This window comes from Gorilla gorilla, chromosome 1 (assembly GCF_029281585.2).
Source record: "Gorilla gorilla gorilla isolate KB3781 chromosome 1, NHGRI_mGorGor1-v2.1_pri, whole genome shotgun sequence".
Taxonomy (NCBI): domain Eukaryota; kingdom Metazoa; phylum Chordata; class Mammalia; order Primates; family Hominidae; genus Gorilla; species Gorilla gorilla.
Genome location: NC_073224.2, coordinates 97,303,101 through 97,318,131, shown reverse-complemented (window position 1 = coordinate 97,318,131; position 15,031 = coordinate 97,303,101). Strand labels below are relative to the sequence as shown.

At 33.9% G+C, this 15,031-nt stretch overlaps 1 long non-coding RNA gene across 1 annotated transcript in view; it reads left to right on the top strand.

Moving 5' to 3' along the window:
• LOC129527058 (uncharacterized) overlaps positions 1–13,562 on the top strand; it is a 39,225-nt gene extending 25,663 nt beyond the window's left edge. The window contains exons 2-3 of the long non-coding RNA XR_008671914.2: positions 2,583–2,687; positions 13,500–13,562. This is a non-coding gene — a long non-coding RNA (uncharacterized lncRNA). The remainder of the gene's footprint in view (positions 1–2,582; positions 2,688–13,499) is intronic.
• The last annotated feature ends 1,469 nt before the right edge of the window (positions 13,563–15,031 follow it).

Below are 15,031 nucleotides of genomic sequence, written 5' to 3'. Positions count from 1 at the left end.
TTCTAAATTGTTTTCCTGTTTTCTTAAAGTTTATTGAGCTTCCTCAAAACAACGATTTTTAATTCACTTTCTGAGAGATCACACATTGTCACATTGTCTTCACTTTAGGATGTCACTGGTGACTTCTTTAGAACATTTGTTGAGGTTATATTTCCCTGAATGTTCTTGATGCAGGTGAACATGCATCAGCGCCTGATGTTCTTGTTCTTACAAAGGTGCTTTCTTGTGTGAGTAGTTGTTCAGATGATTTTACTAAAGGAGGACAATTGCTCAAAGATTCTACTCAACCGTCTTCTTCACCCCCTTCTCCAAACCTGATCTATTCTTTTTTTTTTTTTGAGCCTCTATCCCATTGAGCTTTGAAAAAATATAGCCTCACTTTACTAGGGATTCCCCTTCTGTTCCCTAAGTTGTACCAGTTTTTCAGAGTCTTGTGAATATTCAACAGCACAACACTCCCATAGGAGTGGCCCTATAGGAATTGGGTCATCTGTCCACACAGGTAATCAACTGAAAGATGTCCATTATCTTTATCAGCTTCCTTTTCAGATCCAGTAGTTCTCTCTGCTGCTTTCATGCCACACCTGGGACATGAAATTATAGTGGAAGTATTTGACACAATTATCAGAAGCTGATAGAATAGTTAAATGAAAAATTGTATGGAGACAAAAAGTTTAAACAACTCATTAACAAACTTGATTGAATTTATATATACATGTATATAGATACAGATGTCACTACTCACCAACTGTTGAATACACACTCTTTTCAAGTGCATACAAAACATTTTTTAAACTTGACTATATGCTACATCATAAAGCAATTCTCAAAAAATTTCAAAGAATTAAAATCATGTAGTGTATATTTCCTGACTTATAATTAAGCCAGAAACCCAAATCTGTTAAAAAATTATTTTTAAAATTTTAAATATATTTTTAACAAACAGCAGGTGAGAAATAAATCTCAGTGGACATTAAAAAATAATTTATCTGAATGATAATAAAGATAAGCCATGTAAAAACTTGTCAAATATTGCTACAGCAGTGATTATAGAGCAGTATACAGCTTTAAATGCACATCTTAGAAAAGAAGATAAAAATCAATCAATTAAGCATTTGTAACTTAAACTAAGGATCTATAATTCAATAAATTAAGGCAAGAATTTGTCAAATAGAAAAGAATAAACTAGAGAAGATCAATAAAGCAAAAAGTTTGTAATTTGGAGAAACCAATGAAGTTAATATTCCCCTACCTAGACAGATCAAGAAATAAAGAAAGCAAGCACAAAAAACAAATATCATGAACCTATGGGCATGTGAAATCATAAGAAGATATTACAGATAATTTTATATCAAATATTTGAAAAGTTTTAGATAAAATAAACCTAAAAATATAACTCATAAAATCAAACACAAAAAAACTGAGAATCTAAATAAACTTATATTAAAGAAATTGAATTTATACTTTTAAATCTTTGTATAAAGACAACACCTGGATCAGATCAGATGATCGCTGTTAAGCACCAATCTTACAAAAATTGCTCCAGAGAATAAAAATGAGGGAACTTTTCCTAATTTATTTAGTAAAAGCATAGCCTGATAGCAAAATCTGACAAGGACAGTAGCAGTATTTAAACCTGGTTATTCATCACAATTGTGTTGGATTTACTCCAAGGATTAAAGCTGGGGTTAACATTTTTAAATCAATACATTTATTTCACCACAACTACAAAAATAAGAAAAGCATGTCATCATCTCAATCTATGTGGAAAAAGACTTTCATGAAATTCGGCATCCATTCATAATGAAACTCTTAGCAAACTAATCCCAGAAAAAAATGCTGCCAATACATTTTAGAGCATAGATTTATTTAGTCACATCATTCTGGCTGTTCAAAATATATTTTCGGTTACTCTTTAATTCTCTGCTGCTCAGGGTAATAAAGAACTGATTAATGAAGATCTTAATAACTATACACAAAGCCCTCTGTTTAGGAAAAAAAATCATTTTACAAGCTTAACAAAGCATTTAAAAATTAAATTTTGCAGGCAACTTGAAGCATAAGCAATGCAAAAGTAGTAGCAGAAACATAAGGAAAGTAAGCTAATAATGATCCAATTCAAATGCCAGTCATATTTATTTCTGAGTTCTTAGATGGGGCTTGGTGATAAAAAACATTTTAGTCTAGAGTTCAGAAGTGAACTCTTTTCCATTGCTCTAGAATATCAGGTTGGCAGATGTACCTCACTTATACACACACACGCAAAAGAATCTCTGATAGCCAGATTACTTCCACAAAGAACTGGTCCTTGTGGAACCCATTTCCATAGAAATCCTACTCGTGTCCCAGGACTGTCTTGGAATGAGCCCACAAAATATCCCTGCTATAGACCTTGCCTCACCATGCCTTTCTATTGACCCAGGGTCCAGCAATGCCTCAGGAGGACTCCTAAAGCTAGTAGCAGTGAGCGCTAAGGTGGTTAAATCTTCAATGATTTGGAGAGCAACATTTTAACCCCACTGTACAAACTGTATTCTTTAATTCTCGACTTAACTAGAACTAATTCACTGTCTTTGTACTAGGTTTTAAAGAAATGGAGCCTGCGGGTAAGGGTGAAGCTAAAGAAGGCTCAAGAACAAAGCAAATGTCTGCAGAAGTTTCTCTAGCTGTAGAACCAAGCTCACATAGTAAGTAATAGATTCTCTAAGAAACAAGAACTCACTCTTATGTATGCCCAAGAAAAAGAAAAGAAGAAAAATATTTACCCAACAAAATGTTAGGTAAGAAAAAAGCAGATTGAACCCTTTTATTAGCAGTTTTTTTCCCCACTTTTCCCACATGCCTTCCAGCCCACCCCACTACCTCTCCTATATGTCCGAGCAAAGTCCAATGCCAGCAGCAAGTTTGAGCAGGCTACACAACACCCTCACAAAGTGCTAAGTGTCTCACTAGTTAGAGGAGCTTCTGCCACAGAGCTCAGACCATTTACAGTTTACCTACATAGGGTAGGAGGTGGAGGGTGTGGAAGAGAATCAATAATTTGGATTTTTCACTTCTTCACATATCTATGTGTCTTGAGTCTGAGCTTCAGAAAGGTACAAAGAGAATGACCTTTGGCTGCGAAATCAGTGATAGTTAATTATTAAAACTACCAGTTACTGTTTGCCTCCCAACCTTTGTGGCCCAGATTCCAGTAACGAGAAGATCCAGAAGCATTTGAAAGTAAGATGTATATAGCCAACATCTTCATGCCCCAGGAGCCCAAGTTTGGAGATCTTTGTTTCATTCTCAAAGGACAGCTCTACTTATCCTTCCAATGATCACTGCCAAGTTCTCTTTAGCCATGGTAAAGTCTCCATTAACTCTGGCCTTGTGGTCTGAAGGACAAATCCTTAGAGTATGTATGTTGACTTCTCTCACATTGATTAGAACAGTAGTTCCCAGAACAATGACAATGTGCTCCATCTTCCTCCCTCCCTCCCTTCCTTCCTTCCTTCCTTCGTTCCTTGTGCTTTCTGAATACTCACTATGAGCATTGCACAGGCCCAACCTTATTCAGCACCCTCACTTTCAGCAGATTGCATCACCTTCTCTTTTATAGAGATCTAAGGAGCCTTTCCACTCAGAACCCAAAACCCCACAGTGTAACCCTCTCTCTCTGGCCTAGTATCCTCTGGAAAAAAAAGTGTCCCTATTGCTGCACAAATTCTGGAGCTAAGGACAAACACCTTCACAAATAATTCCTGTTTCACGTGATGCAGTCTGAAGAGGATGTGGAAAATGCTGATAGATAATGCTGTGGAGTCAGTGTCATTTAGGGAAAAAAAATCACTCAACTGCTGATTCTGGAAATATTATTCTCTATAATCTTAACTTTAATCATTTAAGTTTAACCCGGTTCCTTTCTATTCTCAAGTTTAAAACCTTGCTATTATAAACCAATAAAGGTTTATCAGTGTCTACCTTAACCAATAAAGGTTTATCAGTGTCTACCTAGCACAATTTACATTTGATAGGTATGCCGCATATTTCTTAGGGAAACAGATATCTCCTCAGTGCAACCACATTTTGTTTATTTTCTAATAAAAATTTTTTACATTTAAAAATAAAAAATATATATCTATCATTATTATTGTAATCCTGTGACTAAAGTCACAGTGGTTCTTAGAGATTATTGTTTCCTCCTCTTCTCAATACCTCAGAATTCCTTCCACTATTGTCATGAGAATTTGGAATAGTAGTAAAAATTTGGAGGTCAATGGCAGTAGATTCCTAGAAAAATATTTTATAACTCTCAAAATTCAACAGTAAGAAAGCAAACAATCTAATTGAAAATAGGCAAAAAACACATTAATACTATGGAATATTGATCAGCAATATAAATGAATGAACTATTGATATATGCAAAACTTGGATGGCTCTTACATTGAGTTTGTTTTTCTCCATCTAGCTTTTTAAGATAGAAAGATAGATCACTGATTTTATCCCATTCCTCTAATCTTATATAAAAATGCAATGCTATGATTTCTCCCTAAGCTCTACTTTAACAGCATCATGACAATTTTTTAAATTTTCATTTAATTTAAAATACTCTCTAAACTTTCTTTTGATTTATTCTCTGAGTCATGGGTTATTTAAAAGTGTGGTGTTTAATTTTTAAACACTCAGGTATTTTATACATATATTTATGTTATAGTAGAAGATACTCTGTATTATTATACTCCTTTTTAATGTATTTTAAAGGATTTAGACTTATTTTAAATTCCAGCAAATGGTTTCTCTTCATGATTGTCCCATGAACACTTGAAAGGAAAGTGTATTCTGCCACTTTAAAATGGAGTGCTTTATAAACAACAAAGAGCTCAAGTTAGCTAAAACTGTAGGTATCCTTTTTTTATTCGTCAACATTTTCTTCCTTTTTCTTCAATTCTTTTTATTTTTTCTTTAATTTTATTGATTTTATGTCTACTTGTTACAATTATTGAGGGAGAAGTATTAAACTATCAATATAGCACAATATAATTGTGAGATTGTCAATTTTTCCTTTCAGTTTTATCAGTTTCTGTTTTATTTATTTTGAAACTCTGGTATTAAGTGCATAGATATGTTATGTTGTTATGTCTTCTTCATTCTTGATGTTTTTTATCATTTTGGAATGATAATATTTATGATAATATTCTTGTCATACTACTCCTATTTATCCATGATAATGTTCTTTATTCTGGAGTCTACTTTGTCTGATATATCATATGAAACCTATGATGCTTACTGTTTTGCATGGCATACATTTTCCATCCATTTACTTTTATCTATTTGGTATTTATAATTAAAGTGCACTTCATACAAACATTATATAAGAGGTACTGCTTTTTTAATTCAGTTTGGGAAACTTTAACTTCTAATTGAGATGTTTAGTCTACTAGGTTGAATTGCTAATATGTTGCTAATATGGTTGGGTTTAAGTCTCCCGTATGGCTATTTATTTTCTATTTTATTTATTTGTTTTTCCTGTAGTCCTCCTTTCCTGCTTTGTTTTGCATTAATCATGTATTTTTAGTGTTATATTGTACCTGTTAGATTGGCTTTTTCAGCCCCTCCATCCCCTCTTCCTCCTCCCTATTTTTCTTCATCATTGATCTATGATTTATATTATAGACATTTAAGTTTCCAAAGTCTATCCTTAATTCACATTATATCATTTAAACATAACACAAGAAAATTAAACAGTTTGATGCCATTTACTCATTCCTCTTCTTTGTGCTGTTTGTAATTCATTTTATTTCTACATATGTCAAAACCCTGGAGTTCACCATTAAGTATAATTATGGCTTATTTTAAAGGACAACAAATTGTACAAATCTAAAACAAATCAATCATTATGCTTATGATAATAGCTGGCAGTTGAGAAGATTCTTTCCTATTTCTAGGTTGCCAGAAGATTTTTCGTGAATGAAGGCTAAATTTTGCCAATTTTTTTTCCTGAATCAATTTTCAGTTAATCACATGACTTTTCCTATATACAGCAAATTGTAGTAACTGATTTTTAAATGTTAAACAAACCTTTTATTCCTGGGGTAAATTTTACTTGTTTATATGACCCATTTTAATTATTGTTGGGTTTTATTTACTAGCATTTTGTTAAAGAGCTTTGCATCTGTATTTATGAGGGAGGTTTTTCTTTAGTTTTTCTTTTTTTATGTTGTGCATGAAGACTTTGTCTGATTTTGATATCAGAATAAAGCTGGCCTTATAAAACTAAATGGAAAGTATTTTCACTTCCTTTTTAATCAGAAAGTTTGTGATGAATTAGTACATGTTCTTCCTTAAATCTTTTATAGAATTTACTAGTGATGTCATTGAGCCTGGCACATTCTTTGTGGGAAAATTTAATTTAATTTAATTAATTTAATAGATATATGGCCATTCAGATTTTCCATTTCTTATATTTTCTTGAGTAAAATTTTATCACCTGTGACTTTTGAAGAATCATTCACTTCTTAAAAGTGGTGGAATTTATTGGCACAAGTTCTTCATAACATTCCTGTTTTAATCTTCTTATATTTACAGAATTTATAGTTGGAGTCCCTCATTAATTATGTCTTCTTCTCTTTCTTGGCTCATCTAACTAGAAGTTTATCTTATTTATTTATTTATTTATTTATTTATTTATTTATTTATTTATTTATTGTACTTTAAGTTTTAGGGTACTTTTTTAAAAACTTTTGGGCTTTTTGACTTTATTTTTGTTTGCTTTTCATTTCATTGATTTCAGTTCTCCTCTCTGTTATCTTATTCTATCCAATTTGGCTTCAATTTTTCTTTCAGCCTCTTAAAATGCTTAATCATTGAATTTGGACATTTCTTATTTACCAATATAAGCCTTAGAAACTACAGATTTCTGTCTAAGAACTGCTTGATGTTTTTTCTACAAATCACTAAAGCACAGTTGATTGTTTTCCAATCTTTTCTCTCTGTGTGCTCCTTATTTTGATAATTTCTATTGCTTTGTCTTCAATTTAAATGCCCTTTTCTTCTGCAGGTTCTAGTCTGCTACTAATCTTATCCAGTGAAATTTTTATTGCAGATATTTTCTTTGATTTCTAGAAGTTACATTTGGTTCTTTTACCTCACTCATTCCTCTCCTTATTACATCCATATTTCCTCTTAACCTTAAACAAATTTGTACTATTTGTAATTGTTTTAGCATCCCTGTTTGCTAACCCCATCATCTTTTTCATTTCTGTCTCTTTTTTTCTCAACTGACTTTTCTTCTGATTATAGGTGACGTACTTCTGCTTCTTCATATATCTAGCAGTTTTTTAGTGAATATTGGAGATTTTTATTTTATGTGTGGAGAGCTGCATTTTTTTCTTATGTATTTTAAAAGAGTATTGAACTGTGTTCTGTTAGGTATTTGAGTTACTTGTAAATAAGCTTGACCTTATTGAACTTTCTTCCTAAGTTTGATATGGCATTTCGCATTACCCATTACTTCAGTGTTAGAGTAGCCCTACCACTAAGGTATGGCCTTATTGAGATCTCAGTTGAGGGCCCACAGTATTCAGTTAAGCATCTCCAATCTAGCTGGTTACAACATCCCCCAGCCAAGCGTAAACTTAATAATCTCTGTTTAGCCCATATCTTCCCATAATTCTTCTCTGCCAGCCTTATGGTATCTGGCCCAGTGTACACATAGTTTAGTATTCTGTTACAGACACGAGGGATGCTTATGCAAATTTCTGTAACTCTTATTTTGTGCAGCTTCCTATTTTCTCATGCTCTGCCTCATAATTTCCAGTTATATTGCCAGTGTGATCCACCTGGCAGGTTTCTTTAGTATAGGCTGACTTCACCAATACCAAATTCCTGCAACATGGTCAGCTTCACCAACATCCATCTCTTGCAGTACACAGTAATTAATAGCACCAAGTTTCCCTCAACATCCCTCTTTGCATGGTGGAGTGCCTCTAGTAAGACATATTCTTCTGAATAACTTTCCCCAGTACATTAGAGAGCATCTTTTTTGGCAAAATTTCAAAAGTATAGATCCCATCAAGTTCTCTCTGAATGGCACATTGCAGCATCTTAATTGCAACATCACAGCCATACAGTGGATCAATGCTGAGACAGGGTCTCACTCTGTCATCCAGGCTGGAGTGCAGTGGCACAATTACAGACTCAGTGCAGCCTCGACATCCTGGGTTTCAAGTGATCCTCCCACCTCAGCCTCCTGAGTAGCTGACAGGCACATGCCACCATGCCTAGCTAGTTTTTGTATTCTTTGTAAAGATAGGGTTTCACCATGTTGCCCAGGCTCATCTCAAACTCCTGGGCTCAAGAGATCCACCCACTTGTGCTTCCCAAAGTGCTGGGATTACAGACATGAGCCACTATGCCAGACTGTGCCCTCTCTAATAAAGTCTGGGTATAAGCCCTGATGCAGGAAGGGTTGCCTCTGGGTGCATGTCAGCTTTTAATGTTTATCTTTATTAAATTTTCCTTAATGCACACATTAAGTTTCTGGATAAAAGATGATTTCTTGATAAAAGTTGATTTCTTAACATGTTCAATGTACAATCAATAGCCAAAATGACATTGCAGTATTAGTCTCTCCACACCCAAAATCCTGCATTATAAGACCCAAATAGAAAAAAAAATTGATACACAAGTGGCAGAATTACTCTCTATGCAAGAGATGAAGAAACATAAATGTCCTCCATTTATAAAGGGGAAAAATCATTTTTATCCCTCCCCTTCTGAATCTCCTTGGAACTGAATAGGAAAAGTCCTTACTCTAACTCTTTGGTTTGTATATCACTTTCTCCAAGAGGAAGATAAACCCAGTGTCTATGGCTTTTACAACCTAAATGTTTCTTCATGGCCCTGGGGTTCTCCCCATTTGGGATGTAAACAACTAGGCAGATAATGCTTTAATTTTTGTGCCTAACCCAAAATTACTATTTGGCTCCTGAGATGATAAGGTTTACAGTATGGAAGCAATTGGCTCCACCATTAGGGAAACAAATGTTTACAGATTTAATACTCAGTGTATCTAAAAAACAAAATGTTTCTAGAGGAAATGAAAGCAAACATTCTCTATTCTTATAATGTATACATTTCCATGTCTCTGAAGACTGAGGTTTTGTAAGAATGCTAAAAAAATCCATGGAAAATTTGTTTTTTCACACTACTCTATCTTAACCCTAGGGGTAGTGACTGTTACTTATATCTGCTATTCCTATATTCTTTAGAATTATTTTTGCTAATTACTATCAAATGCCTCATTACTCAAGTTCCCTCTTGTACTTAATAATTCATTACATTAAACTCCCTATTCAAATCACTGTGTGTTTTTTCTCCTAATTGGACCCTGACTTATACAGTATGAGAACTTACCCTCTTATTCATGCATCTTTATTACTAAGGCCTCTAAAGTATGTGTTACCTTCCCTTTGACTGATCCAATTTGCTTAACTTTATCAATATAAGTAATAAGTGTGATGTTCTATGAAATTTTATGACAAACAACATTTTTGTGATCTATATTATGATGGAGGGCAGCAGAATTATCATAGCCCTAAGGCAAAACTGTGAAAGTACACTATTGGTCCTGCCAGGTAAAAGCAACTGCTTCTGGTTCTCCTTAAAGTTAACGTGGAGAAATAGTCACTATTTCAATAGCTACATACCAACTGCCAGGTGCTATGTTTGTTTGCTTCAATAGAGATACTACATCTGGAGGAGCAACTGCAATTAGTGTGACAAGCTGATTAAGCGTACAGTAGTCCAGAGTCTTCCTCTAATTTACATCTAACTTTTTCACAGACCAAGTGAGGATTAAAGAGGGACATGATGGGTATAACCACCCCTGCTTCTTTTAGGTCTTTTAAGATGCCATTAATCTCTACAATTCCCATAGTAATGCAGAATTGCTTCATATGTACTATGTTGGTAGGAAAAGGAAGTTCTAGGGGCTTCTACTTAATACTTCCTATTATAATGGCCCTCATGCTATGGGTCAGGGAACCACTTTGAGTATTCTGCCAGTTGCTATGTATGTCTATTCTAATTATACATTCAGGAACTGAAGAAGTAGACACAGGGTAGGTCCTTGAACCAACTTACCAGAGAGTATGTCAGACCAGAGCTAACACTACTTCTGTCATGTGACTTAAGTTAATACAACAGAGCATCATGGTCTTTCAACCAGTTTCTAGACCTATCATAATTCACAGAACCATGACCCTCAATTGAAAGGGAGTTCAAGACTTCTTGGGGAAGTATCACTGATGCAAGCACACACTGTAAATCTTCCACCAAAACTTCCCCCAAAAGGATCTGTGGCCGTATACTAGAGGTATATACATATACTCCATTGAGAAGTAGAAAATACTCAGACATTTCAGAATAACTTGACCTTGTCCCTGAATTGATGCTAATATCTCAAAACCCAAAATGTGACTGTGGCCCACCAAGCAAAATGAAAGCTTACAATGGTCACATGAGCAAAATGGCATGTTCTATAGATGCCAGTTAGCTTCTTTCCTCAGACACTTTGCTTATACAAAGGTCTGATGAAAAAAGTGGCCACGTTAGCAGGGACAGAGACTACACATGGATTCAACAATATGGGCTTCCCCTTACCAAGGCTGACCCAGCTAACACTGCTGTTGAGCACATAATTTGTTGAGAATGGAGACAAATAGTAAACCTTAACTATAACACCATGCCTTGTGAAAAATGGCCTCATAGCAAGTTGATTATCTGAACATCTTTTATAATGGAAGGGGAAGAAATTTGCCTTTGCTGGAATAGGCTTGTATACTAGACGTGGATTTGCTTTCCCTGCCTGTAATGCTTCTGGCAGCACCACTGTCTGTGGGTGCACAGAATGCCTTAAACACTTTCATGCCATTTCCCATAGCATTGCATCTGCTCAAGGAACTAATTTAACAATAAAGGAGATACAGCAATGGGTTCACGTCCATGGAATAAACTTGTCTTACCACAAGCTTTATTGTCCAAAAATAGCTTATGTACTTGAAAAATGAATGGCATACTAAAGACTTAGTTACAACACTAGTTGGGAAATATCTTGAAATTATAGAGTTCTGTTTTATAGAATGTAGTGTATGTTTTGAATCATACTGTTATATAGTACTGTCACCCCATCATAGCTAAAATTCAAGGGGTCAGGAGTTAAAGGGTGGAAGTGGGAAGGATTTCTTTTATTCCTATTACTACGCCTAATAATTCACTTACAGAGGTTTTTAGCCTGTCTCAGCGACCTTGAACTTTGCTGGTTTTAGCACCCCCGGGGAAAATACTTCTACCAGAAAACATAACAATAGTCCATTTAATTGGAAGATGAGACTGCCATCTGGCCATTAGTGGCTCCATATGTCACTGAACCTACAGGCAATCTCCTGTTACAATTAATTCATTATATTAAATTTTCATTGTTGAAATTACTATGTGATTTCTGTCTCAAGAATGGGCCATGGCTGATATACTGGTTTTCTTAACTATAAGCACTCAAACTATAATTTCTATGTACTGGTTTAGCTGAATTTCACAAGATTTAATACTTTTTGTCTTCATTTCTATTCAACTTATAATATTGTCTGATGTTCCTTATGGTTTCTTCTTTAATCCGTCAGTTATTTAGCTGTGTGTTGTTTAATTTCTAAATGTTTAAGAATTTTTTATTTTTTTTGTCTTATTACTAACTGAATTTCATTATGGTCAGAGAAAGTCGGCATTATTATAATTTTTATAAGTTTATTGAGTCATTGTATGATTCATCACATGTTCTCTCTTGATTCCATAAGCACTTGAAACGACAGTATGTTCTGTTTTTGGTTAGAATGTCCTTAGATATCAATAGGTCAAATTGATAGAAACTGTGAAACAGATGTTGTATATTCTTATTTTATGTCTACTTGTTAAATCAATTGATAAAAGAAGACGACTAAAATCCCAATTAGAATTGTGAGTTTGTCTGTTTCTCTTTTGATTTCTCCTAGTTTTTGCTTTATTTATTTTGAAGTTCTGTTATTAGGAGCAGGAGCATTTAAGATTGGTATGTCTTACTGATGAATTAGACCTTTATCATAATGAAATCATTTTCTCATCTATGGTTATATTTATTGTCTTTATGTCTACTTTGTCTGCTAATGATTTAGAAATAAACGTGAAAAACGTTTTTAGGTAGGTGGAAATTCAAATAATTTCTACACTACCAAAAATGCTATAGAAAGTTCCGGAATGTACAACCACTCTAGTAGAATTAGAGTTTGCATACCATATGTTTCTCCATACTTTTTTCAATATATCTACATATTTTTATGTTTGTCTTATAAAATAAAGTATACTTGGGGTTTGCTTGTTTTCATCTATTCTGGTAAAATACAATGACTGCCTTTTCACAGACATGTTCAATATACTTAGGTTAAACATAATTACATATATTGTTGGATTTAAGTCTACCATTTTTCTAATATTTAGGAGATGAGATCTCACTCTGTTGCCCAGTCTGGAGATCAATGGCATCATCACAGCTCACTGCAGCCCCAAATTCCTAAACTCAAGCAATCCTCCCACTTCAGCCTCCCAATAAGCTGGAACTACAAGCACACACCACCATGCCCTGACATTTTAAAAAAAAATTTTTCTTAGAGATAAGAGTCTCACTGTATTGCCCAGGCTGATCATAAATTCCTGGCCTCAACTAATCCTCCTGTCTCAGCCTCCTGAGTAGTTGAGATTAAAGGCACGAGTCCCCACACCCAGCTTTTGCTATTTTTTCTATTCGTCCTATCCTTTACTTGTTCCTCTATTTCTCACTGCTTTCCTCTTTTGGATCAAACAAATTTTTTAGTATTCTATTTTATTTATCTATTGTCTTCTTAGCTATACCTCTTTGCATTATTCTAACTGCTGCTCTGTGGATTAACATGCATTCATAACTCATAACAATTTTTCTTAGAGTTAAATTGTACCACTTTTATTAAACAAAAGCATTTGATAAAAGTATATTTACATTTGTCTTTTCCTTTGTGCTATAGTTGCCATAAGTATGATGTCAACACACATTATAAACATTATAAATCTTACAATAATATTTCATATTTTTCTTTAAATAATACATTATTTAAAACAATGGAGAAAAAAAGATATTCCTTTATATTTACCCACATATTTGCCATTTTCAATTGTCCTTATTCTGCAAATATAAAGCTTGCATCTGATGTCACTTAACTTCAGTCTGAAGAACTCCCTTCAGCATTTCTGGTAGTGCATAAATTATCTCAATTTTTACCTACCTGAAATTATCTTTACCTTTACCTTGAATAAAATTTTTGCTGGATATAGAATTCTGGCATAACACTAAAAATGTCATTGAATTTATTCTGGCCTCCATTGTTTCTGATTAGAAGTCAAGTAAAATTATTCTTGTTCTCTGCTATGTAATATGTCTTTTTTTGTATAAATTTCAGGGATACAGGCGCAGATTTATTATATGAATATATTACGTAGTGGCAAAGTCCAGGTTTTTAAGGTAAGTGTCACCTGAGTAGTGTACATTGTACCCATTAAGTAGTTTTTCATCCCTTACCCTCCTCCCACCCTCCTACCATTCCAAGACTCCTGTGATAATTATTTCACAAAGCCTGTGTACATGTGTACACATTATTTAGCTACCACTTATAAATGAGAACATGCAGTATTTGACTTTCTGCCTCTGAGTTGTTTCACTTAAAATAATGGTCTCCAGTTCTATCCATGTTGCTGAAAAATACATGATTTCTTTCATTTTTGTGGCTTAGTATTTTATGGTGTGTGTGTGTGTGTGTGTGTGTGCGCGTGATTTTCTTTATTCAATTACCCAATCACAGACATTTATCTTTGCTATTGTGAATAGGGCAATGATAAACATGTGAGTGCAGGTTATGTTTTTGATATAATGATTTATTTTCTTTGGATATATATCCAGTAGTTGGATTGCTGTATCGAATGTTATCTCTATTTTTAATTAATTGAAAAATCTCTGTATTGTTTTCCATAAACATTGTAGTAATTTACATTCCCACCAACAGGGTGTAAGCATGCTCTTTACTCTTTACTCTGTATTCTCCCCAACATCTGTTGAACCATCCTTGCATCCACAGAATAAAATCCACTTGATTACGGTGGTATTTTTTTATATGATAAAAAAATGCTTATAGTTAAGAAAACCAGTATATCATATAAAAGGATGGTTCAATCCAATCCTTTTATATGATATTGGATTCCATTAGCTAGTATTTTGTTGAGAATTTTTGCCTCTATGTTCATCAGAGATACTGGTCTGTAGTTTCGTTTTATTGTTGTCCTCTTGTAGGGTTTTGGTTTTAGGATGATACTAACTTCATAGAATGAGTTAGTGAGGATTTACTTCCTCTCTATTTTCTTGGAATAGTTTCAGTAGGATTAGTACAAATTCTTTGTATGTTTCATAGAATTGGATGTGAACTCACCTGGTCCTGGGATTTTTTTGTTGTTGGCAGAATTTTATTACTGACTCAACCTCACTCTTCATTATTGGTCTGTTCAGGATTTCTACCTCTTCCTGGTTTAATCTTGGGAGATTGTATATTTCCATGAATTAATACATTTCCTCTAGGTTTTCTAATTTGCCAGTGTAGAGTTGTTCATAGTAGTCTCTGATGTTCTTTTGCATTTCTGTAGTATCAGTTGTTAATATCTACATTTTTATTTATAATTGTGTATATTTAAATCCTCTCTGTTCTTTTCTTGGTAAGTGTAGCTACAGTTTATCAATTTTGTTTGTCTTTTCAAAAACCAACTTTTCTTTCATTGCTCCTTTCTATTGTTCCCTTGGTCTCAATTTTGTTTAGTTTTTCCCTGATCTTTGTTATTTCTTTTCTTCTTCTAGCTTTGGGTTTGGTTTGTTCTTGTTTTCTATTTCCTTGAGGTGCAATTCCAGATTGTTAATTTTTTATCTTTTTATTTTTGGTGGGAGGTTTTT